The following is a 26,162-nucleotide window of genomic DNA, read 5'->3' as shown; positions in this document are numbered from 1 at the left end:
CCCATGTTGGAGTTGGTATTCCGCAATAGCTCTACGCTGCTCATAGAGCCTGGCCAACATGTGGAGCGTACAGTTCCACTGCGTGGGCACGTCGCACAGCAATCGGAGCACTGGCAGATGAAACCGATGTTGCAGGGTGGCAGCGTCCGTGTTGGACTTGCGGAAATGTGCGCTGACCCGGCGCACCTTTCCGAGCAGGTATGACAAGTGTGGGTAGCTTTTCAGAAAGCGCTGAACCACCAAATTAAAGACATGGGCCAGGCATGGCACGTGCGTGAGGCTGCCGAGCTGCAGAGTCTCCACCAGATTACGGCCGTTGTCACACACGACCATGCCTGGTTGGAGGCTCAGCGGCGCAAGCCAGCGGTCGGTCTGCTCTGTCAGACCCTGCAGCAGTTCGTGGGCCGTGTGCCTCTTCTCTCCTAAGCTGAGTAGTTTCAGCACGGCCTGCTGATGCTTGCCCACCGCTGTGCTGCCGTGCCGCGCGACACCGACTGCTGGCGACGTGCTGCTGACGACACATCTTGATTGCGAGACAGAGGTTGCGTAGGAGGAGGACCAGGGTGGTTTAGTGGAGGAAGCATACACCGCCGCAGATACCACCACTGAGCTGGGGCACGCAATTCTGGGGGTGGGTAGGACGTGAGCGGTCCCAAGCTCTGACTCTGTCCCAGCCTCCACTAAATTCACCCAATGTGCCGTCAGGGAGATATAGTGGCCCTGCCCGCCTGTGCTTGTCCACGTGTCTGTTGTTAAGTGGACCTTGGCAGTAACCGCGTTGGTGAGGGCGCGTACAATGTTGCGGAGACGTGGTCGTGCAGGGCTGGGACGGCACATCGGGAAAAGTAGTGGCAACTGGGAACCGAGTAGCGCGGGGCCGCCGCCATCTTGCTTTTGAAAGCCTCCGTTTCCACAAGCCTATATGGCAGCATCTCCAGGCTGATCAATTTGGCAATGTGCACGTTTAACGCTTGAGCGTGCGGGTGCGTGGCGTCGTACTTGCACTCGCGCTCAAACAGTGGCGCTAGCGACGTCTGGATGCTGCGCTGAGAGACATTGCTGGATGGGGCCGAGGACAGCGGAGGTGAGGGTGTGGGTGCAGGCCAGGAGACGGTAGTGCCTGTGTCCTCAGAGGGGGGTTGGATCTCAGTGGCAGGTTGGGGCACAGGGGGAGAGGCAGTGGTGCAAACCGGAGGCGGTGAACGGCCTTCGTCCCACCTTGTGGGGTGCTTGGCCATCATATGCCTGCGCATGCTGGTGGTGCTGGCTCCCCAGCTGATCTTGGCGCGACAAAGGTTGCACACCACTGTTCGTCGGTCGTCAGGCGTCTCTGTGAAAAACTGCCACACCGTAGAGCACCTTGACCTCTGCAGGGGCGCTTTGGGAAACAGTTGGTGGATTATTCGGTCTGGCCCTGCCTCTACCCCTGGCCACCACACTGGCTCGGCCTGTGCCCACACCCTGACTTGGGCCTCCGCATCCTCGCCCGCGTCCACGTCCTCTAGGCCTACCCCTACCCCTCAGCATGGTGTATTACCAGTAGTGCAGAAACAGAACGCTGTAATTAAATGTGCCGCTTATTGGCCTGTGGTTGGAGGCTGACTTCGCTTACGCAACGCCAGGAAATAATTTTGCGCAAGCCTGCTGTAACACTTAGCTGGCTGCGTATGAATTATGAGGACAACTACCCCCAGCAGAGACCCAGTACACTGAGGACAGTCACAGGCAGCCCAAATAGATTTTTGTCCCCAAATGTTTTTGCAAAGGCCCACTGCCTATATTCAATCAATATATCTCTTCTCTCTCTGCGTCACCGCTACTGGCCCTGGAGTATGTCAAATAACTGCAGAGTGTTGCACTTTGGACTGGAATACAGCGGTGATTTAACAGCCATCACAGAGCCAGGAAATAATTTTGCGCAAGCCTGCTGTAACACTTAGCTGGCTGCGTATGAATTAGGAGGACTACTACACCCAGCACAGACCCAGAACACTGAGGACAGTCACAGGCAGCCCAAATAGATTTTTTTCCCCAAATGTTTTTGCAAAGGCCCACTGCCTATATTCAATAAATATGTCTTCTGTCCCTGCCTCACAATATATGTGTTCTGTCCCTGCCTCACAATATATGTCTTCTGTCCCACCACTTCTGGCCCTGGAGTATTACTGCAGGGCGCAATGCTCTACACGGCCGATATACCAAAAAAAAAAATGTGCAACACTGCAAAAAGCAGCCTCCACAGTACTGCACACGGTTAGATGTGGCCCTAAGAAGGACCGTTGGGGTTCTTGAAGCCTAAAATACTCCTAACGCTCTCCCTATAGCAACTCCACCAAGACAGCACTTTCCCTAAAGTATGTCAGAACACATCTGTGGCGAGCCGCGGGAGGGGCCGATTTTTATACTCGGGTCACATCTGATCTCGCCAGCCACTCACTGCAGGGGGGTGGTATAGGGCTTGAACATCGCAGGGGGAAGTTGTAATGCCTTCCCTGTCTTTCAATTGGCCAGAAAAGCGCGCTAGCGTCTCAGAGATGAAAGTGAAAGTAACCTGAACATCGCGTGGTACTCGTTAAGAGTAAGAGCATCTCGAACACGCTAATACTCGAACGAGTATCAAGCTCGGACGAGTACGTTCGCTCATCTCTACTCAGTAGTAATGATTTTAGTATTATGGCTATGGGAAGTGCCTAAGAGGTGGTAGGGAACAGTTTATAGGGTACCCTGAAGGATACTAGGCATGCACCACCTCCAAGTCTGTTTCATCAGGAGTTTGCAAGCCAAAAAACAGAGCTCCCCTGCATTCTCCGTCCTGTGTAGCTCCGTGCTCAAAGGATTACCCGAGGCAGAGGAAAAACTGCAAAGCTGTTCAATGGAATAAGGCTACAACAACCGTTGCAATGCAGCCCTGCCCTCTCCTACTTTAGAAGTCAAATCAGGTCATGGTGAGACTCTCAAGTACAAAGGGGAAAAAAAAAAATCCAATCAGTGGGTTGTGATTGTAAATATTTGGAAGACTCACTTCAACCTGCATGACTTGTTAGACTAGGAGATAAGGCTATACTGTGATCTGTGGCCATGGCCAAAGTCGCTGTATAGTTCTAGGCTAACACAAAAGCCATCCTCTCCATCCGACTCCCCTGTTGCTTTCCACTGTTGTCAGGATGGTCACTACAGCTAGTCACTGGTCAAAGTGAGTCAGCAGCCACCTGCAGGGGTCGCATGTCCTTGGTAAGTGCCAGTTTATGGAGGAGGGGAGCAGAACTGCCTTTGTTCCATCAAAGTTAGCACCTCTGCAAAAAAAAAAAAGTCCTTGAATGACCTCTAATCTACTTTGCAGTTATAGCAGTGGCAACTACGTCTGTGCCCTCATTGTTGTGGGGGCTGCAGGTTACATACCCCCGCTCTAGTACATCTACAACTTATCTTGGCTAGTGCAGGGGTTTATGTAAAGTTTGCAACTTTCTACTGATGTTTAATTCTGCGCCATTCACTATAGCATTCTTTAATTATAGCTGGAGGCTAAAACTACATATAGATGTAGTTTGTGTCATAGGAGGAAATAGTGGCTTGCAGTCAAAGATCCTCAGGCTGGCTTCACATGGCTGAGAAAATCGTGAAATATTTGTGCATTGTGAGACGCACAAACATGAACCCCATTCTTTTGACTGGGGTCATACACATGAGCAATGTTTTCCTGCATGGCACCGCGATGCAAGAAACAAATCGCAGCATGTTCTATATGGCTGCGTGCTTTTGCAACACAGCCTCATTGATTTAAATGGGGCTGACGGCAGCCGCACTGGACCCATTGAAGGCAATGGGAGAGCTCTGCAATCCTCTGCCACGGCTGTGACTGCTGTAGCAGGAATTCCCTGCATCCTCAAAGTGATGTGAGGATATTTTTACGTGAAACCGCCTCGCATTCAGGGGGCTTTTACATGGGCAGCGAGGCCGATATGAGGGTTGGATTCACAATTCCCGTGTGAAGTTAGCCTAAGTAAGTGGAATGGACAAACAAGAAAAAATCTTGGCATAATACATCCTGGCTATTTGGATCACACGGGCGTAAGCACACTGCAAACTAGCGTGATGAATGATCGTTCCGTTTTAGTTAATGCCTGTTTTATTGTGAAGGCATGCTCCCATGAATTGCAATGGACAATTATGTTCGTTCACTATGTGCCATTTGCACAATACACAGCATTTACCCATGGAAGCGCAATGTGCATGCATCAGCTTATGTGAACAAACCCATTGAAATGAATGGGTTGCATTCATTGCCTGCGCAAATCATGCCTGTGTGACACCGGCCTCACTGGGGAAGAATCCCCAATATGTCTGCATCACCTTCAGTGTAATAGGGTGGATTTCACGCACTCCAAGTCGGTACAATCTGTGTCATTGCCACAAGGAATTTGTCGAACTATATGCGTTCTAAAGTGTATAGAGTGGGTTTGGGAACCATGTCTGCTCCATACGTGGTGGTTAACTGTTTAGATGCCCCAGGCAAAGCCAACTGCACATCTAAACCTTTAGGGCTCCCACCCACTGGCGATATTTTCTCCACTGCGATGCGAGATTAAAGTTAAAGTCTCGCATCGCAGTGCGAGAAAAAAATCGGCATGACGCCGACATATCGCCAGTCTTTTCAATGGGGCCAGCGGCAGCAGCGCTAGCCCCATTGAAAAGAGATGGAGAACGCCGGGGACTTCTGCCACAGCTGTGGCAGGAGTTTTCTTCATCCCCGCGGGGATGAAGGAATCCTCTGTTACAGCTGTGGCAGAAGTCCCCGGCATTCTAGCCCATTGCTATTCATGAATGAATAGCTAAGGGCTCTGTGTGATGGGCTGAGTGCTCAGCCAATAGCTAAGCAGTAGCTGCTATTGGCTGAGCCCTCAGCCAATCTGCACAGCCCTTTCAGGAGGCGGGGATTTTTAAATTGAAAACAATGGGCTAGAATGCTGGGGACTTCTGCCACAGCTGTCACAGCTGTTGGAGAGGATTCCTTCATCCCCGCGGGGATGAAGGAAACTCCTGCCACAGCTGTGGCAGAAGTCTGCGGCATTCTCCCTATGCTTTCAATGGGGCTAGCGATGCTGTCGCTGGCCCCATTGAAACCACTTGCGATACGCCGGTTCCATACCAGCCTCTTTCTTGCGCTGCGAGTGTTTTCTCGTGCTCTCGCAGAGCAAGAAAAAGAATATCGCCAGTGGTTGGCAGCCCGTAGGGGGAGAGGAGAGAGGAAAAAAAAAGCTTGGCACCCGGCAGAGATCGCATACAGGCTGCGCTTGGCACTGCGCATGCCTGGAAATATGACGTTGCGGACATGTTCAATGAGGATATATATATTTTTATTTCCCGCTCTGTTTAAAGGGCTGAGTTTTGATATGCAGAGAAATACAGCCTGCTGCAATTTTATTTCTCCTGCGTATCAATACGCAGTGCTCACATGCTGGTGTGAATGGAAGAGTGACAGTCTATTGACTTTCATTGCCTCAATTCACTGCATGTTACGCACTGGAAATATGCAGTGACAGTACACCTGTGTGAATAGATTCATATTATTTTTTTTTTTCCTCCCAAAAAAACATATATTTGGTATCACCATATACATAAAACCCCAAACTATGATAATATCCCAATATTTATCCTGCACAGTGAAGACCGTAAAATGATTTTTTTTTTAAAGACAGATTGCTAGGATTGCTTTATTTGATCCATTTTTATTTAAATTAAAAAAAACATGCACCCCAAATAATAAGAAAAATTTCACAAAAAGTGAGCCTTCACATAGCCCAATTAACAAAACAATAAAAGTTATGGGTCTATGGTGATGGAAAGCAATTTTTTTGTTTAAGAAAAAAATTTAATTCACTTTTTAAAATTAGAAATAAATATAAATTCTGTATCCCTTTTAATCATACTGACCCGTAGAATAAAGTTCATAAGCCTGTTTTCCTGTGTTGTGAATGCTGTAAAAACTAAACCCACCAACAATGGCGCAGTTGCGGTTTTTAAAAATTTCTTCCCAATTTACTTTTTTGTAGGGTAAGTTATTATATGGTAGCAACAAATAATACGTGTCCCACGAAAAACAAGCCCTCATCTGGGTGTGGCAATGGGAAATGTAAAAAGTTATGGCTCTTGGAAGGTGGGGAGAAAAAAAACGGGATAAATCTATGGTCTATATAGAAACTGTCGCAGACAAGGCAAAGTATTAGTGCTGTCAAGCGGAGCCCTTACTGACTTAAGCAGCAGTATATCACAATATCCTCTCTGATCCATTCAGCAGGGTCACAGGATATAAAAAGGATATTCAAGCCACCTTATGGTCTGAACCCGAACAAACAGTGCAGTACTGCAGGATAGGCTCAACGGGAGAAGCGGACAAGGGAGTACAGCCGAAAGGCCCCGGGGACTGCAGCAAAAGCCATAGTGCTCAGTTCACATGCACTTGATGCTGTTTTCTAGAGACCAGGAGGGGTCTACTGTGTGGTTAATGGAGTTAACAAGATCTGGGATCCTTGATATGAGCCCTTAGGGGGACATAGGAGGTATTCTGCAGAAGAAAGGTGCTGTATTTCACTAAAGATCGGGCTCAAGCTAGTCTGCCTGGCAACAGCTCTCTCCTGATAGTCTGCTTTATCGTTATTTTCCTGATTGGTGGTGTCAGGGTAATATTTCTAAGTACAGCACCAATCAGGCCCACCCCACTTGCCCCGCTGCCGGCGGTAAAGAAGAAAACACCACACGGAGGTCTGGTATAGTTTCTCACACGGGGACATGACTGCGCTTCTTTATTACAGATTACATGAGATCTTATACCCTTTTGTCCCATCACCAGGAATGGGTGATGGGCTCATTGGCTAAAATTCACAGCATAACCATATATGGGAAGTCCGGATTTCCGGCCTGAGACAGTGAAAGTTCAGATGCATAGTTGAACAGTCTCCATCTTGATATGGCGCTTCTGGGAAAACGGCCAAGTACACATCCTTGTGTCTGGTTCTTCCTTTGCTGGGTTTTAAGATACATTTTGTCTTTGTCTCGCAAGGCCTTTGGAATATCTGATGTAAGGCGACATATAAGTTTTTTCTCATTTGGAATTGAATAGAACTTGCATATAGGTATAAAGCATAAAAAACATATTGCAATATATATATATATACCCTCACAAACCCCCCTAAAAAACTTAATATGGAGATCAAGTACCAGACCTTGCACTCTTCCTCGGTCGCCTCTCCCTTGCATCAGGGTTTCTCCACTGCCCGTAAGTCCCTACTCCTAGGAGGGGGGATCCCTACCTCACCTCAGAAGGAGGCCATGGATTCCCTGGGCTCATTTCCGGGCATCCATACCCTCTATCTGTACAAGTTAACACCCCACAGGGTGTGCCCTCGCCGGAACCGAAGGTCTTCTGCACTATCCCTAGGCAAATGGGAATTCCACTGACAATCCATCTTATGAGACCGAGGCAGCGCAGTCATGTCCCCGTGTGAGAAACTATATCAGACCTCCGTGTGGTGTTTTCTTCTTTACCGCCGGCAACGGAGCAAGTGGAGTGGGCCTGATTGGTGCTGTACTTAGAAATATTACCCTGACAGTGGAGTGGAGTCAAGCCTGGGAATATGAGCTGGGTAGAGGAGGAAGTGAGTCAGCAGAGGGGGGAGAAAGTGCGGGAAATGACAGGAAGTGAAGGAGTTCATCAGAAGAGGTGGAGAGAGGCAACAGATAGAGGAGCTGCCTCACCTTACACAGCTACCGGAAATTGAGATTTGGATGAGAGCATTGGAAACAAGGAACAGTGAGGAGTAGTGAGCTGCCAGTACCCAGAGTGGGAGCAGAGTCTTTTTCCACTCTGTTGGAAGGAACCAGACTCAGGGCAGACCCCGCAAAAGTTGGACAGAAAGTATACTTCTCAATTGTGAGTGAAACGTGTCCCCACGTAGCTAGCAGACAGAGAATACAGACAACCCTGCACTAATCCCTTCCAAACCTCTACCAATAACCATCTGGAGCAAACCCCAGATAACTAAGACTGGCGGGCGCATCTTTCCTAACAGAGAGAGAGAGAATTAAAGAATCAATGCTTGTTATGCATGTTACCAGCAAATCTATTGAAGTTTTGTCATTCTCTGTAACATCTGCAAAGTGTTAACGGTTTATTAACCTTCTCAAGTACTGAGTAAACTGTGTACCTTTAGTTTACTCTAAGCTACTTGGATTCGTATCAATTATTTTAGCACTGCAAATACGAGTCCACCCCCAAAGGTACTAGTGTCATGATCTGACAATTACCGAAACTGTGAAGAAGTGTATTACAATCCCCCTACTGCACGGGCAGCTATTACAACCACCACCGTGACCACACTACTGTTAGTACATCAACTTAGGCTACCTCAGCCCTTCTGCCAGTTGCACTTTGTAAGAACAAGATGGCAGCTGTGATCCCAGTACCCGTCAGCCAGCCACAAATGAGTCCACAGTGAGCCAGAGCATCTTCCCATTACAGGTAAGGATCCTCTGATCTAGAAAAAGACTCTTCTGCATCTAGAACTTGAGGGCCACATTAAAGCACATGCTGGGCTATATTCTGCCGTTGAGTTTTCAGTTTGGCATGTGCTCTAAACCAGTGTTCCCCAACTTCAGTCCTCACGGGCCCCAACAGGTCATGTCTTCAGGATTTTCTCAGTGTTGCACGGGTGATGTAATTATTGACAGTGCCTCAGACATTGCCACAGTTGTTCTTACCATAGAATATCCTGAAAACATGACCTGTTGGTGGTCCCTAAGGACTGGAGTTGTGGACACCTGCTCTAGACTGTCGTATGCAGTGGATCTGGAAATTCTTCAGACCCTTTCACTTTTTTTTTTTTACATTTTGTTATATTGTGACAATTAAAAAAAAAGTCTTTCCCTGCCATTCTGCACTCAATACCCCATAATGACAAAGTGAAAATAGTTTTTTTTTTGTTATTTATCTTTTTAATTACAAAGATTTCTAATATTCTAACATTATGCATTAACATAAGTTTTCACACCCTGTACTTAGTTGAAGCACCTTTTGGCAGTGATTACAGCCTCCAGTCTTCTTTGGTATGAGGCCACAAAGTTTGCACATCTGGATTTGGGGATTTTCTGCAGATCCCCTCAAGCTCTGTCAGGTTGGGTGGGGGCCGGCTATGGACAGCCGTTTTCAGGTCTCTCCAGAGATGTTCAATTGGATTCAAGTCAGGGATCTGGCTGGGCCACTCAAGGTAATAAGCTGTCTCTAAGCCCCTCCTGTGTTGTCTTGGCTGTGTGCTTAGGGTCATTGTCTTGTTGGAAGATGAACCTTCTGCCTGAGGTCCCTTACACTCCGGATCAGGTCTTCATTAAGAATATCTTTGTCCTTTCCTTCATTCATCTTTCTGTTAACCCTGACCAGTCCCCCTGTCCCAACCGCTGAAAACACGACCACAGACTGATGCTAAAACCACCATGCTTCACTGTAGGGATGGTATTGGGCAGGTGATGAGTAGTGGCTGGTTTCCTCCAGACATAATGCTTAGAATTGAGGCCAAAGAATTCAATCTTGGTTTCACCAGACCAGAGAATATAGATGTTATATAGACAGGAGTGTGTCTTTTACCCCTTTAAGGACATGACCCCCCCCCCATTTTTTGTTTCTTCCTCCCCTCCCCCACCTTTTAAAAAATTACAACTGTTATTTATTCATCACTGTCGCTGTCTGAGGGCTTGTTTTTTGCGGGACGAGTTGTATTTTTCAATGGTGCTATTTATTGTGCCATATAATGTACTGAAAAACTTTTTAAAAATTCAAAGTGGAGTGAAATGGAAAAAATAACAAAATTCCACCATCTTTGAGTGTGACTTGTTTTTACAGCGTACACACTGCAAAAAAAATGGCATAATACCTTTATTCTACGGGTCAGTATGATTACTATGATACCAAACAGGGTTTTTTTTTAATTTTAGTCCCCAGAGGTAACAAGAACGTACGATGCTTGGATTGCTTTTGCAGCATGATATATAATGCCACAGCATTACTATACCATGTTTCCCCGAAAATAGGTCCTACCCTGATAGTAAGACCTATCGGGTTTAGGGGGAGGCTTGAAATATAAGCTACCAAAAGAATAAATACTCGCGTCCTGATGGTTTCCAGGTCCTCCTCGTCTCATAGCTTAACTTCTGCTGGTGACGGGGCTTTGAATTCCCTGTCTCCAGCAAAGCGAGCGCTGCGATTGGCTAATCGAGCAGCCAATCACAGCCGGTGCTTGATGAGCCAATCACAGCCATTCAGTGAATGATATCACTAAGGTAGGCATCAGGACGCACCCCTGAAAATAAGACACTGTGCCCTTTTTGGGGCAAAAATTAATATAAGACAGTGTCTTATATTTGGGGAAACACGGTATTGGTGTCTGACAGGCAATCTATCAAGCCACCCCACGGGCATGGCTTAATAGGCATTCTGCCATGACAGACCTGGGGCCTTTCAGAAGGCCCACGAACATCAGTCAAGGGATTTAAATGCCGCTGTCAGAATTGAACGTGGCATTTAAAGGGTTAACAGCTCCGATGAGCGACACGGCTTATAGGAGCTATTGTGGGTGGGTTTCGGCTGTAAGAAACAGTCCCCAGCTGCAATGTATAAAGCGTGATCGCTCCGCGATCCCCCTTCATACATTCCTCGAAGCTGCAGAATGTAACTGTATGTTCTGTATCGTTAAGGGGTTAAAATTATGACCAATCAACTGAATTTATCACAAGTGCACTCGTGTAGTAATAGTGTAGAAAGATCTCAAGGATGATCAAGAGATATAGGAGGCCACCAGAGCCAGATTTCACATGTCACACCAAAGAGTCTGAATACTAATATCAATGCAAAATGCTAGTTTTTCATTAAAAAATAAACAAAAAATTACAATGATTTCTAGCATTCTGTTTTCACTTTGTCATTATGGGAACTTGAATGCAGATTGATAGGGAAAAAAAATTTGCACAGGGGCACAACATAACAAAATGTAAAAAAGTGAGAAAGTCTAAAACAAATCTGCCACCTGTGAATATCTGCTTACTGATATGCTGTAATGCAGCAACATAATGATTATCTGTGTGAAGTTGATGACACACCAGCGTATTGTGACTGCATTTTTCTATACGTAATATGGAAGTGGGGCCGGACCTCACTGCGAGTCTCCTGACCCGAACTCCAAGCAATATAGATTCCTAAATATGGAGGCAGCCCGAGTCCAAAATGGACCAATGTCTTGACCTGCAGAAAAAAGGTCACCCCTGTTGTCACCAATAAATACTTGCCAATGTAAAAAAGGGGTGTGGTCAGGGTGTGTCTTATCTCAATGTTAAATTTTTACCTCCATTATTTCAGTGGCTCCATTGTAATAGCGCCCCCTCTCTGTGACTCCAGTGGTAATAGTGCACCCCCTTAGTAGTCCATTAGTAACAGCGCCCCTATTAGTTGCCACAATGGTAATAGTGTGCCTTCCTCACTTCCAAGAACAAGCATGGTAGCAAGTAGTTTATTCACTGAAGCCAGTCCGGCTGCCATGGCTGCTGTACACAGAGACTCTGCTTCTTCCCTCTACATCTGCGTTCCTGTATGTGCATGGTGTAGACGTCGTGGGAAGTAACAGAGTCTCTGCTTACAGTATCTGCAGCCGTCAATCTGGAGTTGCTTCAGTGAGTAAACTACTTGCTGCCCTGGTTGCTGTCCAGCCAGAGGTAATCACAGTAAGCAATAATTTTTTAATTACCGTATATACTCGAGTATTCACCGATCCGAGTATAAGCCAAGACAATAAGTTTCACCACAAAAAACTGGGAAAACTTATTTACTCGAGTATAAGCCGAGCTATACTCGAGTATATACTAGGTAAAAAAACCTCCATACTCACCTCCCAGTCGGCGTCTGTGTCTGTGCGACATGCTGCTTGAATTCTCCACGTTGTTATCCCCCGCCGTCCTTTCTGCTCGGCTCTGTCAGTGCTGTGTAAGTAAGCGCTATGATTGGATTGAGCGCCAGCCAATCACAGCTGGTGCTCGATCCAATCACAGCGCTTACTTACACAGCACTGATGGCAGGGGATTCGAAAGCCGAGCAGGGAGATGACAGCAGGGAGACTTCTAAAGCAGCTTGATTGGCTGTGAATGATCGAGCACCGGCTGTGATTGGCTGATGCTCGATCCAATCACAGCTCTTACTTGCAAAGCGCTGATGGTGGGGGATGACAGCGGAGAGAATTCAAGCAGCCTGCCGCACCACCGCCGGAGACGCAGACACCGGCTGAGAGCTGAGTATGGAGGTTTTTTTTTTTAAGCCTTCCCTGACTCGACTATAAGCCAAGGGGGGCTTTTCCGCACACAAAAATGTTCTGAAAAACTAGGCTTATACTGGAGTATATACAGTAATTAACATGGCCGGTAAAAAATAAATAGCGGCACTGGCCTGTATAGAGCACACCACGATTTTTTAGTCTCGCAATGTTGCAGGCTAAAAAATATCGCTTGTGTGGAAGAACCCATAGGAAAGCATGGGCTCTACATACATGCGATTTGTAGCACTGTCACGTTACAACAAAATCACACGATAAAGTCGCCTGTGTGGATTCAGCCTAAAATAAAGAAGCAGAAATAAAGCTTGTAATGGGGAACCTCATAAATGTGAACGCATTTACAATTTGTTGCACCGTTTATTCATATGAGCGAATGTTTTCGTGCCAAAATAAAGCTAAGAAACCGGCGCAAACTTCCTAATGATGGGGAAGCAGGCCAGGGGGATGACACAGGTCTGAATCCACAAGACTATCGGTTACACCCTGTACTTGCTGCTTTTTGCATGAGCCAGAAGAGAAATCACCGAAAGAAGTGTAAAATCATGGGTATGCGAGCACCAGCATCGATTGGTTCCAAGCAATATGGTAGCTTGCAGGACAAAGACTTCAAGGGAAAACACATGCAGCCAGAACCCCTTTGCAAGAAATTCTGCTGCAGCCCCGAGACTAACTACTAATCAGAGAGAAACCTTTAAAAGGAAAGCGAAGGATAAGAAGTAGAACTTTACAAAGTCCTGTCGATTCCAGGAGGATGTGCTTCCCCAAGAAACAACATGTCAATCCACAGCTATGGTTGATCCCGGTTATGACTTACCTGAAGAGCAGTGGATCCTCCTGGTAACCTCCATGAGTCCCAGCATTACGGATGTGGAAGCTTCCACTTCAGTACCATCATATGAGTTCAGGGAATAGCGTGCCATGAGCCACACACCTGCCCGAATGGAGGAAAGTCAGCCATCCTTCCAGCAATATTCTCTTCCTAATGTATAGGTTTTTCCACAACGTTGGCTCTCAGCGGAGCGGCTGGAGGAGATTTCACTCCTCGCCCTCTCCCACCCCTCTCCATTTACTTAACATAGCAGCTGTTCAGTACTGAACAGCCACTGTGTTTAGTGAATGGAAAGAGGCGTGGGAGAGCAAGGAGTAAAATCTCCAGCCGCCCCTCGCCCGCTGCAAGCCAACTATACTCACTTCTGTGCAGGAGTACGGTAGCAGACTCTTTTCAAGCTACCATTGAACATCTTTATTAACAGTAACACAACAGGCAAAATATGTGGGCTTCCTGCTAGAGCGGTGCAAAGTCTCTGCCATGAGAATGGGTGTGAATTATTTCCAGTGTAAACAGGTCTTTTTTGCACAGGGGATTACAAATGTCCTTTCCCTCTAGACAGTCGGAGGAGTTGCCTCGACTCACCGGGTTCTGGTAGAATCTTTTTCTTTGCACATTCTCCCCTAAGAGGGTTCAAGTTTATAGAACCAATCACAGCCATGCTCCTGTTCTGGAGATAGTCCTTATCCTGCCTGTCAGGACCGGCGGCTCACGGGCCCCTTGTGCCCTCACCGCCAGTCCTGGCACACACAACGCAGGAGAGCCTAGGTCCTCATCACCTCCCCTGGTCGCCGGGCTCCTCCTCACCGCTGGGTTACTAGGGACGCGGCGGGTGTTGCCCCGCGCTGCGTCCTCGGTACCATGCCAACCCGGCATGCTTCTCCTTCTCTGCCTCCTGCAGAGCTGGGGTGGGTTCCCCAGTGCTGCTGGGTGCACTCAGCTGCTGTCAGACTCCCCGCCCCATTCAGCAGCTGGGGTGGGAGCTCTGACAGCATTTAAACCTGATTGTGTCTGAATACCAGTGCCAGTGTTAGTTTGGTCTTCCTGCTACTCCAGCGTACTTCGTGTTTTGTCTCGTCTTTTGAATCCCTGTTTTTGGACCTGACGTTGCCTTTGCCTGACCCTCTTGTACCGAATACCCTCTTGTTGCCAACCCGGATAGTCTGACTCGCCTTGCTGTTGTTTGTTCGTTAGTCCCTGTGTCCCCCTTCCCTGGTGAGTGTACAGACCGTCGCCCAGTTGCCGCCTTGGGGCTTAGCCCAGGGGGCAAGTAGGTAGGCACAGGGGTTGTGGGTTTTGTCAGGGACCTCCAGTATCCTTGACCCCAGGCCTGACACTGCCCCTCTAACTCTCCACACCTTCTCCCCATGCTTGAGACAACTTCTCCACATACACCGCCTCCTAAAGGAACCCCAACCCGTAGCAACATTAACAGTTCCTCCTTTACATGTGCAAACAGTTATAAAGAGCAGCATGGGGAAATATATGGAATAAAGGGGGTAAAAGATAGTAGAGTAGTAGTTGGGTTTTAAAACAAAGGGCATTGCACAGTAACGACATCTTTTAGCATGGTTTCAGACCCAATGTAGCATATGTATTATGCCCTTTATGACAGATTTCCGGTGTATAAAAGTCGCAATTTTTGCAATTCTATGCAGGTCACCGTCACTTTTTAACAAGTGGGCAGCACCTAGCTTCAGAGGGCATTGCTCCACTGTTACATTTACTATCACTCCATAAACTGGCATAAGCTATAGCTGAAGCCTACGCCAGCTCGAACTGGCATATGCTTAAATCTGGCACGTGGAGGTGCCGTCAGTTGCGAATAATGTATTAGGAAGTGCAAGCCTCTTAACACATTTGTTGAAATTAGTTGGCTGCTACATATACTTACACCGGGGTAAACAGGCCAGTGCTTTTTGGAGAAATGCCACTGCAGTTTTTGATGCAGTTTTTTGATCCAAAGCCAGAAGTGGGTCCAGCAAGAAGAAGAAGGCCTTTCTTTATATTCCCCAGTCTTATTGAATCCAGTTCTGGTCTTTCTGCAGCGTTTTTGAAAAAAGTTTACTGTACGTAAAACTTCCGTTATATAATAGTCGCAGATTGTGTTTGAGTAGATCCTGTATATTCACATGTAGTGGTGTACAATGTTGCCACACCATTAGTAAATCATAAAAACACATTGTACATGCAATTTGCACAATTGTGGTCATCGTTTTAAAGATACAATGTCTATTATATTCGACACAGCAACAGCTATTGAGGAGAAGCAGCATGGAGAAAAGTACGTAAATTAATGTAAAAAAAAGTTTTTTTTTTCCTTATAGGTGCCACAATGTCACCTCTGCGTGTAAAAGTGTCCTTACTATTTAGACCTGAAAAGCCAGATTGAGAGGATTAGGGTTTCTTCGGATGAGTGTTTGCGCAAATGCACACTCTTCAGCGTGATGAACGAGGTAGATTTGTGCACTTATTGCCGTGGGGTTTTTTTGCGCAAGTGACACTACCACGCCCTGCTTTAAATGGCTATTTAACTTAATGAGGTCCAGATGTGTTCTTTTTTCACGGCATTGTGCATTTACTTGAGTGCGCATTTGTGCACCCCCATAGACTTTTATGTGGTCCTCTCAAATAGATTTTTTTAGCATGCGAGAATTGTGTGCACTGAGAATGAATATGAGAATGAACCCATTGATAGCAATGGGTTCTATTCTCTGTGTATTGCGCATACAATTTTGCGTGCTCAAATACGCATGCAAATATGCCTGTCAAATAAGTACACTTACTGCCTGAGTGTGAGTTGCGCCCCGAGTGGCTTGGTCCCATTTACACGGACAGAGTGCATAACCTTGCATTAGCATGCCCCAATACTCATCCATGATACAGGAAGGAATACGACAGACGATGAGTTGTTTTTTTTTCTTGTGGACCATCGCTCTGCATGAAAAAACTTAAATGCTGCCTGTGAATTAACACGGACAGATATGAATACGCTGGAGGTCTTAGGATGTATATCCACATGATTTCCTTATGGACTAGCCTCTGTAAACCAAGAATACCCTGAAGCTACATCCCTAAACTGCGACAGACGCTATATTCTCCAAGTCTATTCGGAATCTCCTGTATCTCTATTTCTGCTTCTGCTACAGATCTCGCTACTATTCCCATTTTTAGTACAATTGTTAGTGCAGTCTTATCGGCTAAGACTAACTTCAAGAATGAAAAGCCCCCTCTAAAGTGAAGCGTCGCGGGGTAATAGGATCTGCCAGCCTAAAATCTGGACAGTCATCAAAGAGTCACTAGATGTTATAAAATAAAATCAACTTCTGGCATTTCCACTCCAACTTTCCCCTGCCCAGAACCTAGCCCCCAGTCACCTGTGCCTCCTCTCCGACAGATGGCAGGGAGCCCACCCCCCTCTCAAACTGTTGCAGCTCCGCCATCTGTTCTGTGTGGCCTGTTAGTGCTGCGGGCTCCAAGGGGATGAGATCGGCAAGAGGTGCAGGAACTAAGAATTTTCCCATATAACTAGTAAATTAGCATTAAAGCTCGTTTTATGGATACTAAAGCAATGCATGAAAGTAGAGGTATACGAGGGGAGCATCAGCTCTGAGCTTCCTTGTATAGATTTTCATTACATTGATGATGAAAGCCTAAAACTCAAAGCCTGTAATAATAATTGCAAATCGAAGTCTGTATATGAAATAAAGGCTTTATATCAGGTTATCGAGCAATTAACTAGGTGGGCAGCACTTTTACATCGGCCGATTCTCGTATGCACGAGCAAGTGACGTCATCGCTAGGTCATTCGCTCTCGTGCAGCCCGGTTAGGCAGGTACATCGTTGACTCGTTCGATGAGAATCGTTCAGTTCATTCGCTATGTGAGACACTGAATGAGAAGTGTTTTAACGAAACGATGAGCGAACGAGCCAACGATGACTTTTCTGCTGCATAAAGTGAACAACGAGCGAGAAGCGAACAATTCGCGTTCGTCATTTAGTCGTTGGTTGTGTAGACCGAACAATTACCGTTCACTTTGGCTCACTTGAACGATCTTTTTTTTTACGATTATCGTTCCGTCTAGAAGCACCCATGTGCCAGAATTATCTTTTATCACCTATCCATAGTCTAATCAGTGGAGATCTCACTGCAGAGACCCCCACCAATCCTATGTACCTGTCTTCGAGGTCACTGCAAGGATGCTTCCTTCTACCCACAGTGACATCAGATTGAACCGTGCATGCATTTATCTCAATGGTGGTAATAAAAATAGTGCTTGTACTCGGCTATCTCCAGCAGGTCCATTGAAAATGAAAGGATCGTCCCCACATGTGTGCGGCCATCGCTCCATTCAATCTCATCTTCACCACAGGGGGTGCAGAAAGCCCACAGAAAGGAAGAGGTGGGACACGGAAACCCCGTTCTTAGGATCAGTAGGGGTCCCGGGGGTGAGATGGCCTTTAATCAGACTATAAGTAGGTGATAAAAGTTTATTCTGGTACAATCCCTTTATAGAAGATTCTGTGAATTAAACTGTGTGCAAACTAAGGGTAAACCGACGACGAATCACGCCCTCTGAAGCTTTCCATAGCACTGCTATGGAAAGCGCTGGCACACTGTCCAAGAGCGGAGAATCTTTGCGATTCTCCGCTCGCGGCGGGCAATTCATAGCATGCTGCGAAGTGCCCCGATTGTCTGCGGTCAGCCTATCTATCAGATAGGGCTGACCGGCGGAGATTCGGCGGCAGTTCCTGCTCCTGCGGTGGAGCTTCACCGCGGGATACCGCAACGCCTGTGGGCAGGGGGCCTAAATCAATGATTATGTGCATGTTTGCTGTGGTTTTGTGGAACTGTTTTGATTTTTGCAACAATTCTGCACAAATTGTGCCAAGAAAGCCACAAAACTGCCACGTGTAGATATGTCTTTCAGGTACCCATCCGCATTATATGAATGTTGTTTAAACCAGCCCATTTCATCAGGATTGGCTGACTGCCTACTGTGCATGGGAGTTTCACAGCTATCCCCCCAATGCCAGGGAAAAAGGATCAGCCACCATTAAGGTTGAGTGGGTTTCATTGGTGGAGATAATAGATTCCACTCTTAAGAAATGTAGTTGGTATTATGGACACGTAAATGTGCTTATTATACATTAGTGTGAAACTGAGCTAAGACTCCAGGGATTATGGGGAGAAATCTGGCAACAAGCATTCAATTTCACTGGTATATCACCTTGCCATAAAGCAAGGACATGACAGGTCTTTTAGAATGAGAGAGGCTCTTTTTGGTCCAGCTATTAGTTGACATTTGAGAAAGGGGCATTTCCTAGGCTGGTGTTATGCTCAATTGTGCCCTTCTAACAATGTCTATGGGTTAGAGGGATTGGTCCACCCAGGGGACATGGGCTACTAACATCCCCTCTGGGCTCGCACTGCTTACCGATGTTGACACCAGGTTCCTCCAGAACTGTAGTTACCCTGAAGTGCATCTCAGTTGTTGTTGTCGTAGTTCCTGAAACAAATTAGAAGACTGTTCAACTTCAATTACTATTCAACTTTAATTAACTGAGTTGCAATCAGTAATGCCCCAGGCAGGCCGTGCAGCGGGCTTTTTACTCGCTATGGAATCACACACTCGCCCATCTCGCGTTAAGGTCCTTTTTTGTTTCAGCATGCAGCAACACTGTTCTCACCAAGGGGCTGCGTGCAGTCACAACATTCTACAGAACACGTTCCGCCATAGGTAGTTCTCCATCTTCTTAGCGCTGCTCTCCCCTACTCACTAGGCCTTAGGCCCTACCCAACCTTAGCCAAGAGTGGGAAGTCAGCCACATCTGCCCCTACATAAGGGCACAAGACATTAGAAAAACAATAATAATAGTAACTACTAACAGTTATATACACGTTACATACAAGAGCAGTTACCTCACCTCCTTTATACCCTATTAGTGCCCCTTTCTCATCTAATATAAAAAAAGCCTACAGGCTTTTCTTGCACCACACTTTGTCCCCTTTGTGTGACCTTAGGTGGATGATTTTGGTGTCATTAGATTTGGTATATCCTCACCACCGCCATAGAATCATAGTTTGATACATTGAGTGACTGTCAGGCAAGGGCAACATTCCTATGTTAAAGGGGTGGTCTCGCGAAACCAAGTGGGGTTATACACTTCTGTATGGCCATATTAATGCACTTTGTAATATACATCGTGCATTAAATATGAGCCATACAGAAGTTATTCCACTTACCTGCTCCGTTGCTAGCGTCCTCGTCTCCATGGTTCCGTCTAAATTCGCTGGCAGCTTGCTTTTTTAGACGCGCTTGCGCAGTCCGGTCTTCTCCTCTCTGCACGAGCCGCTTCAGTGTGCTCCCCGCTACAGCTCTTCTGCGCATGCGCAGACGAGCTGTCACTGCTCGGGAGCGCGCTGGAGCGGCCATTCTGTACCATCCTCTGTTAGAGGAAGGTGCAGAAACTGGAGCTGCCCAGCGGAGAAGCCCAGCCCAGCAGCCCCGAGAAGCCGCCCAGGTAAGTGATGGGTCGGGGGGGTGATCTTCTCTAACAGGTGAAGGTCCCGGGCCACAGCGCTAGGTTCCGGAGCCCAGCGCTAGGTTCCGGAGCCCAGGTGAAGGCCCCGGAACCTAGCGCTGGGCTCCGGGGCCTTCAACTGGGCTCCGGAACCTAGCGCTAGGCTCCGGAACCTAGCGCTGGGCTCCGGAACCTAGCGCTGGGCTCCGGAACCTAGCGCTGGGCTCCGGGGCCTAGCGCTGGGCTCCGGGGCCTAGCGCTGGGCTCCGGGGCCTTCACCTGGGCTCCGGAACCTAGCGCTGGGCTCCGGGGCCTTCGTCTGTTGTCAGGGTCTAGCGCTGGGGAGCCGGGAGCGTAGCGCTGGGGAGCCGGGGGCTAGCGCCGGTTACCTGCTGCCTGGCGGTGGGTGACTGGTCGGCGGCTGCGGGGCGTCTGGTTGCCATGGAGACACAGCTGGCAGCGTCTCGGGAGCGCGCACGTCGGGCTGCAGCAAGCGACGGGAAAAGAGCCGGCGGCCATCTTGGGGAAACTTTTATAAGTTGCTGAAACGCTGGAACGGTAAGTACGAACCAGCTAGAAATGTCATTTACAGGGGGCTTAATAATGTATGCTTAATTAGGGGGACTGGGCAAAAAAAAAAATTCACTGCTTCCTCGAGACATCTCCTTTAAGTCTAGTGGCGCTGTTGGGCTTCAGCCACTAGTGCCGCTAGGGAGAGTCAAGAGTTGTTAAGCGACATACATATCAAGTTGACATAAAGAATAGTGCTAATTAGTTTGACTGTTGCCATTTGGAAGACAACGTGGAAGACCAAGTCATGGACAGCGAACAGTTCAACCAAATCCTTGGCTCGACAGTTCTTAAAACATTTACAACCATTTTTCCAAACATTTTATGTTCATTTAGCAAGCATTGGGTCAATCTAGTTATAGTGAATGATCATGCGTAAAAATGACCATACAATACCTAACCTATCAGTATGGTGCTAAATGTAGATAAAACAAGTTCCATACAGATATCTAGATTACCATGCTATACATTGCCATCATACAGTGCACACATATTATACTGTAGAGTAGCGGTGCACACAATGCTTAAGCAAATACTATATCACCATACAGTGATCAAGCATAGAGTACTCTCATACGGCGCTATTTGGTATCTGAACCGTGGCATGCAATTTACTGGGTTTTTCTTGGAGTGAAAGAAAAATTCTACAGTTGAAGATAATAAAATAAGGCATGCTCACCTCTTATGTGGCCCCCCTTCTAGCGCAGAAGCCTCAGTCCCTGTTACTCCGATCCCATAAGACGCTTCAGTGATCACCTGCTGTTCATAGCTCACATGACCACTTGGCCCATCACAGGCTTCAGCCGTGACTCTGCCATGAACGGCACGTGACCCTTTCAGCTTCTTCCTGGGGTTGGTCTGGGCCCCTGTGCTGGACTGGGGCCACACAAGAGGTTCCCTTATTTTTTTTTATTTTCAACCATTATCTGGCCATAGAAATGCTTCTTTTTTACTCCTGGAAAACCCCTTTAATATTAACCCTTTGCAATCCAATTTTGGATTCAGGGTTTCCTAGAGAGCTCTCTCTTTCTGCCATTATACAATGGCACCATCTGCTGGCTAGAGCCAGTACTGCGGTATGTGACATGCTGGAGAGGCCCCCCGACAACAGAGCGGCCAGTAATATACAGTAAGAATACCCTGCCGGACGTCTACCGACATCGAAGCTGTACAGTCTTCAATCAGAATGTCTTTAGACATCAGACAGTGGATTGGAAAGGGTAAATATTAAAGGGGTTGTCCCGCGGCAGCAAGTGGGGTTATACACTTCTGTATGGCCATATTAATGCACTTTGTAATGTACATTGTGCATTAATTATGAGCCATACAGAAGTTATAAGAAGTTTTTCACTTACCTGTTCCGTTGCTAGCGTCCTCGTTTCCATGGAGCCGACTAATTTTCGCCGTCTAATGGCCAAATTAGCCGCGCTTGCGCAGTCCGGGTCTTCTTCTTTTCTGAATGGGGCTCCGTGTAGCTCCGTGTAGCTCCGCCCCGTCACGTGCCGATTCCAGCCAATCAGGAGGCTGGAATCGGCAATGGACCGCACAGAAGCCCTGCGGTCCACCGAGGGAGAGGATCCCGGCGGCCATCTTCAGCAGGTAAGTAAGAAGTCACCGGAGCGCGGGGATTCAGGTAAGCACTCTCCGGTGTTCTTTTTTAACCCCTGCATCGGGGTTGTCTCGCGCCGAACGGGGGGGGGTGGTGAAAAAAAAACAAAAAACGTTTCGGCGCGGGACAACCCCTTTAATGATAGTCAAAAAACATCAGGCGCCAGGCTGTGTCCATTTGTGGTGCCCCACTTTAACACAGGTGGGTGATTTTTCCTATACAACTGCACAGGTCACATGATGCTAGCTGACCATGGGTGCCCACCTCAATAAACTCAGCATTCCCTAATACAGTATTGGAAAACTGGCTTTATGAGCTGGACAGATCCTATACTGATTGATCCATGCTGAGTGGATCTTACAGTAACTGCGCTATTAGTCCTTGGATCTGGAATAGAACATTGTTTGTCCTACACAAGGACTACATTTATCAATTGCTTTGTAGGTTGTAGGAGTTTGCAAACTTGTGAAATTGTGGAAATGTATCCCGTAAAGGGCTGAACTCTTAACCCCTTAAGGACCAAGCCTATTTTGGCCATAGGAACGCAATGATTTGGGGGGGATTTTCATCTACAATTTTCAAAAGCCATAACTTTTTTATATTTTTGTCGAGATGGCCGTATGAGGGCTTCTTTTTGTGTGTGACTAGCTGTAGTTTTTATTGGTACCATTTTCAGTTACATACAGCATTTTTGATCACTTTTATAGCTTTTTTTGGGAGGTAAAATAAACAAAACAAGCATTTTGCCTTCATTTTTTAAATGTTTTTTGCTGTGCAGTGTGTTCAATTTATTATACTCGTTATTACAGATACCATGATATTAAATATGTGGGGGGTTTTTCCTTTTTTTTTTTTTTTAATTCATTTTACACTTTTTTTCTCACATTTTTTTATGTACCTTTAAGGGTCTTGAACCATAAAAGCTCTGATCGCTATGATAATGCATTATGGTACTTCTGTACTGCAATGCACTATCCCTCACAATAGCAATCACAGGCACGGACCAAGTGTATGGAGTTTGGTTGTCATGGCAGGGATCAATGAGAACATCAATCTCTGCTCTTAACCCCTTACATGCCAAGATCAATGTACATTGTGGCATGTAAAGGGTTCACAGAGTGATCTTTTAAGAGGAGAGATCAATGTTCTCATCGATCCCCGCTGTTGCAGTGGGAGGCTGGCTATCAGATATGCACAGGAGATAAGTTTACATTCTGTTGTATGGTGATGAAAGGTGCAGCAGTGTAAGCGTTGCAGCGTGCTGGACACAGTCAGGAAGTGGAACTAGGGTGACATAACGATGTCAGCCCCGTCCTATGTGACCACGCCTTCGGGGCATGTGCTTTGTCATTCGACACTGGGTGCTGAGGAGTGTCTTCATTCCACAGACATATTGCAGGTATTTTACTCTCTTCTGCAACTTATGACTTAGAGTCAATGTGATAATAAATGGCATACAAGCAGTCTATAGACCGGACTTTCCTGTCTGAAAGACTCACACGAACTTACTAGTTATAGACATTTGTGCTGCCTTATTCCAGCCGCTGCAACCTGCTCCTGAGGTGTCACCTGTCGGAACTCCCTTATTGGGCTCAATGTATAATGTGTCCTTCTTCACAACCCTGCTACAGTATCTCTTATGGTCTATGGACTGATTGGCCAACATGTAGGTGTTTCCCCTAGCCGACCAATTGGCCATAATGGAAGCGTATTTATTCTGGGCCCGCCTGTAGATGGACGCTGGTCATTGTCCCATCTGAGATGTTTGCTGAGGCAACGAACTCTTGTCAGCTACGCACCTGTGGCTATTAATTCTGTGTGCGGCTTATTCACTTCTACCAACTACTGTGTTATATACATTTCTCTTTCCATATGCATTAAACATCTTCCCTATCTAGGGTCAGACTAGGCCCCCTAGAATCCTGACACGGGACCGCCCTATCAGGGTGATCACCCTCCTTCTAGGCAGGGTCTGACACACCAAAGTTGGTTAAGGATAGCATACTAGTTTTTTTCTTTTTTTTGTCAGAGCCCTATGTGGTGCAGAGTGCTAAGGCAGCAGAAATGCAGTTCTTAGCTCTCACTCATGACCTAAAGGTTGCAGGTTCAATCCCCGCTTGGATCAGGTAGCCGGCTCAAGGTTGACTCAGCCTTCCATCCTTCCGAGGTCAGTAAAATGAGTGTCCAGCTTGGTGCGGGAAAAAAGATGACTGGGAAAGGCAAATCACCCCTCAAAGACAGTCTGCCAAGAAAATGTGATGTCATCCTAGGAGTTAGTCATGACTTGGTGCTTGCACCAGGGGACTCTACCTTACCGTTACTCTTATTTGCCCTATTTTGTGTTTCCTCGTGTTTTGGTAATATAAATGTTTATATTGGTCTTTTGTGGATATTAACTACGTCTTGGTCTGATGCGTTGGTGACATCTATAGAGAGAGCCATACTTGTGCTGAATGTAACAGTAAGGCCGGCTTTGACAGCAGTTTCAGCAACTCTTGACTCTTGTGCTATCAAAATTCGCCATGGAGCCTTATTGACCATTTACTAATGTAACACCTCATACGTTGCAGAATACAGTCAGTTTATACTGCACTTGTGCTGATTTATTTTTCGGCAAAGCTTCCGTCAGCCTTGAAGAATACTAACTCAATGTATTGAGCTGCATTGTTCTACGTAATACTTTTAACACGATGAATCCCTACTTTGTGGAGTGCACATCAGGCCCCGTGTATGGGAACAGAAGATGGTCCACTAGAGATTAAACATTCCCTGTGCAGCAGGCACACTTATTCATGTTAATGACATGAAAATATAGGTGTCTACATGGAATAGAGAAATGCGGACATGTGTGTGGTTGACGATGAGGCAAGAGCATTAAGAGGAGGGGTCAGGTGGAGCCAAGCTGATTCTCTGCCATCTGTCTAGTTCTCTGCAACTCAGTGGAGAACTCTAGACCTATGACTGTGTTCATGAGCGGAGAGATTCAGACCTCTCAGGAAATATCCCAGTGTAGGCCACACCTGAGCACTGCTGTACACCCCCAAGAGAAATGGGGACGCTCCATATTTTCCTTTATGCTAATATGGGATGAGTGCCATCACTGCATCTGAGGGCTCACCGACGCTTGGTGCACCGTACAACCTTTAGAGGACCTCATCCGAGTTCACTCATGCTAAGGGGAAACATTTACAATTAAAAATCCCTAAAAATGTCCCTTAATCTTACAAAACTGAACTAGACAAATGCCTTGTCCGAGAAGACTTTTGCGCAGTTAGGACCTTTGCTTTCAGCTTATGGGACACACCAATATGTCACTTTATGGATTCCGGTCCTCGCGAGCGAAAGGCATTTGGTCAATCTTGTTTCTGGACAATTACTGTTCACTAGTTTCCCAAAATCTGGCGTCAGGCATTGACAGTGAGCGGTATGGACAGCTTACTTATCACACTGACCCCTCCGGGAGCCGGACCTAAGAAGAGCCTGTATGAGTGAATGGAGGAGAAAACAATAAGGGATGCTTGGAATTGCTGACATCTGCTCTGTTTTTGGCTGTTGGTCCTGTTACATTTCACATCGTATTGCAGTTCTGTACTGTAAACAAGTGCCGGATTGTCAGTATGCAGTTACTCGAGAAGAGCGATGCTTGTCGAGTATCTGCTTTTACCGAGCGTGCTCGCTCATCTCTAGTTCGTTTTCATTAACATTCTTTGTGTGCGCATTTTCGTACATGGTGCAAAAAAATAGGACATTCCCTATCTTATTGCGGATTTGCGCAGCAAAAGTTTCATAAAAGTTCTGTCAAAAAGAGAACACATCTGGACTCATTAGGCTAAACAGCCTTTTAAATCGAGGGGTGTGGGGGTGTCATGCGCACATGTGAACAGGCCCTGTGTGTGCAAAAGTCCAGTACTATAGGCTGACATGCGCTGAAATCAACCTCGGTCACTGTGCAAATACGTTGCGCTGAGACAAGCATATTTGTGCTTACGCTCGTCTGAAGAAGGCCTCATTCTTTCTGCTCTGACCCCACCACTTTTTTGAAAAGTGGCCATGTTGGGAAAAGGCGTGGCTGTCCCGGACAGACAGATTTCTATATGTAATTATAATTTATGCCAGAAACTGCTAGAAATTATTCCAGAAACGTACATCAAGTAAGACCTGGCATATATCTCTGAGAAGACACACGCACCTGCCAGAATGTGCTGAATGCATGGAGAGGCATAGACCTCTTGATGTATTAAGTCCACGGTGCGCCGGTATAAATCAT

At 46.7% G+C, this 26,162-nt stretch overlaps 1 long non-coding RNA gene across 1 annotated transcript; it reads right to left on the bottom strand.

Moving 5' to 3' along the window:
- Positions 1-6,760: 6,760 nt before the first annotated feature.
- On the bottom strand, positions 6,761-23,428 carry LOC136613066 (uncharacterized). Its single transcript, XR_010790439.1, has 3 exons — positions 23,405-23,428; positions 18,630-18,701; positions 6,761-7,070 (listed from the first exon to the last, which is right to left on the bottom strand). It is a non-coding gene; the product is annotated as an uncharacterized lncRNA (long non-coding RNA).
- Positions 23,429-26,162: the final 2,734 nt, after the last annotated feature.

Source organism: Eleutherodactylus coqui, chromosome 1, assembly GCF_035609145.1.
Source record: "Eleutherodactylus coqui strain aEleCoq1 chromosome 1, aEleCoq1.hap1, whole genome shotgun sequence".
In the NCBI taxonomy this organism is placed as follows: domain Eukaryota; kingdom Metazoa; phylum Chordata; class Amphibia; order Anura; family Eleutherodactylidae; genus Eleutherodactylus; species Eleutherodactylus coqui.
Note: the sequence above shows the minus strand (reverse complement) of the source record. Positions and strands in the feature narration are given on the sequence as shown.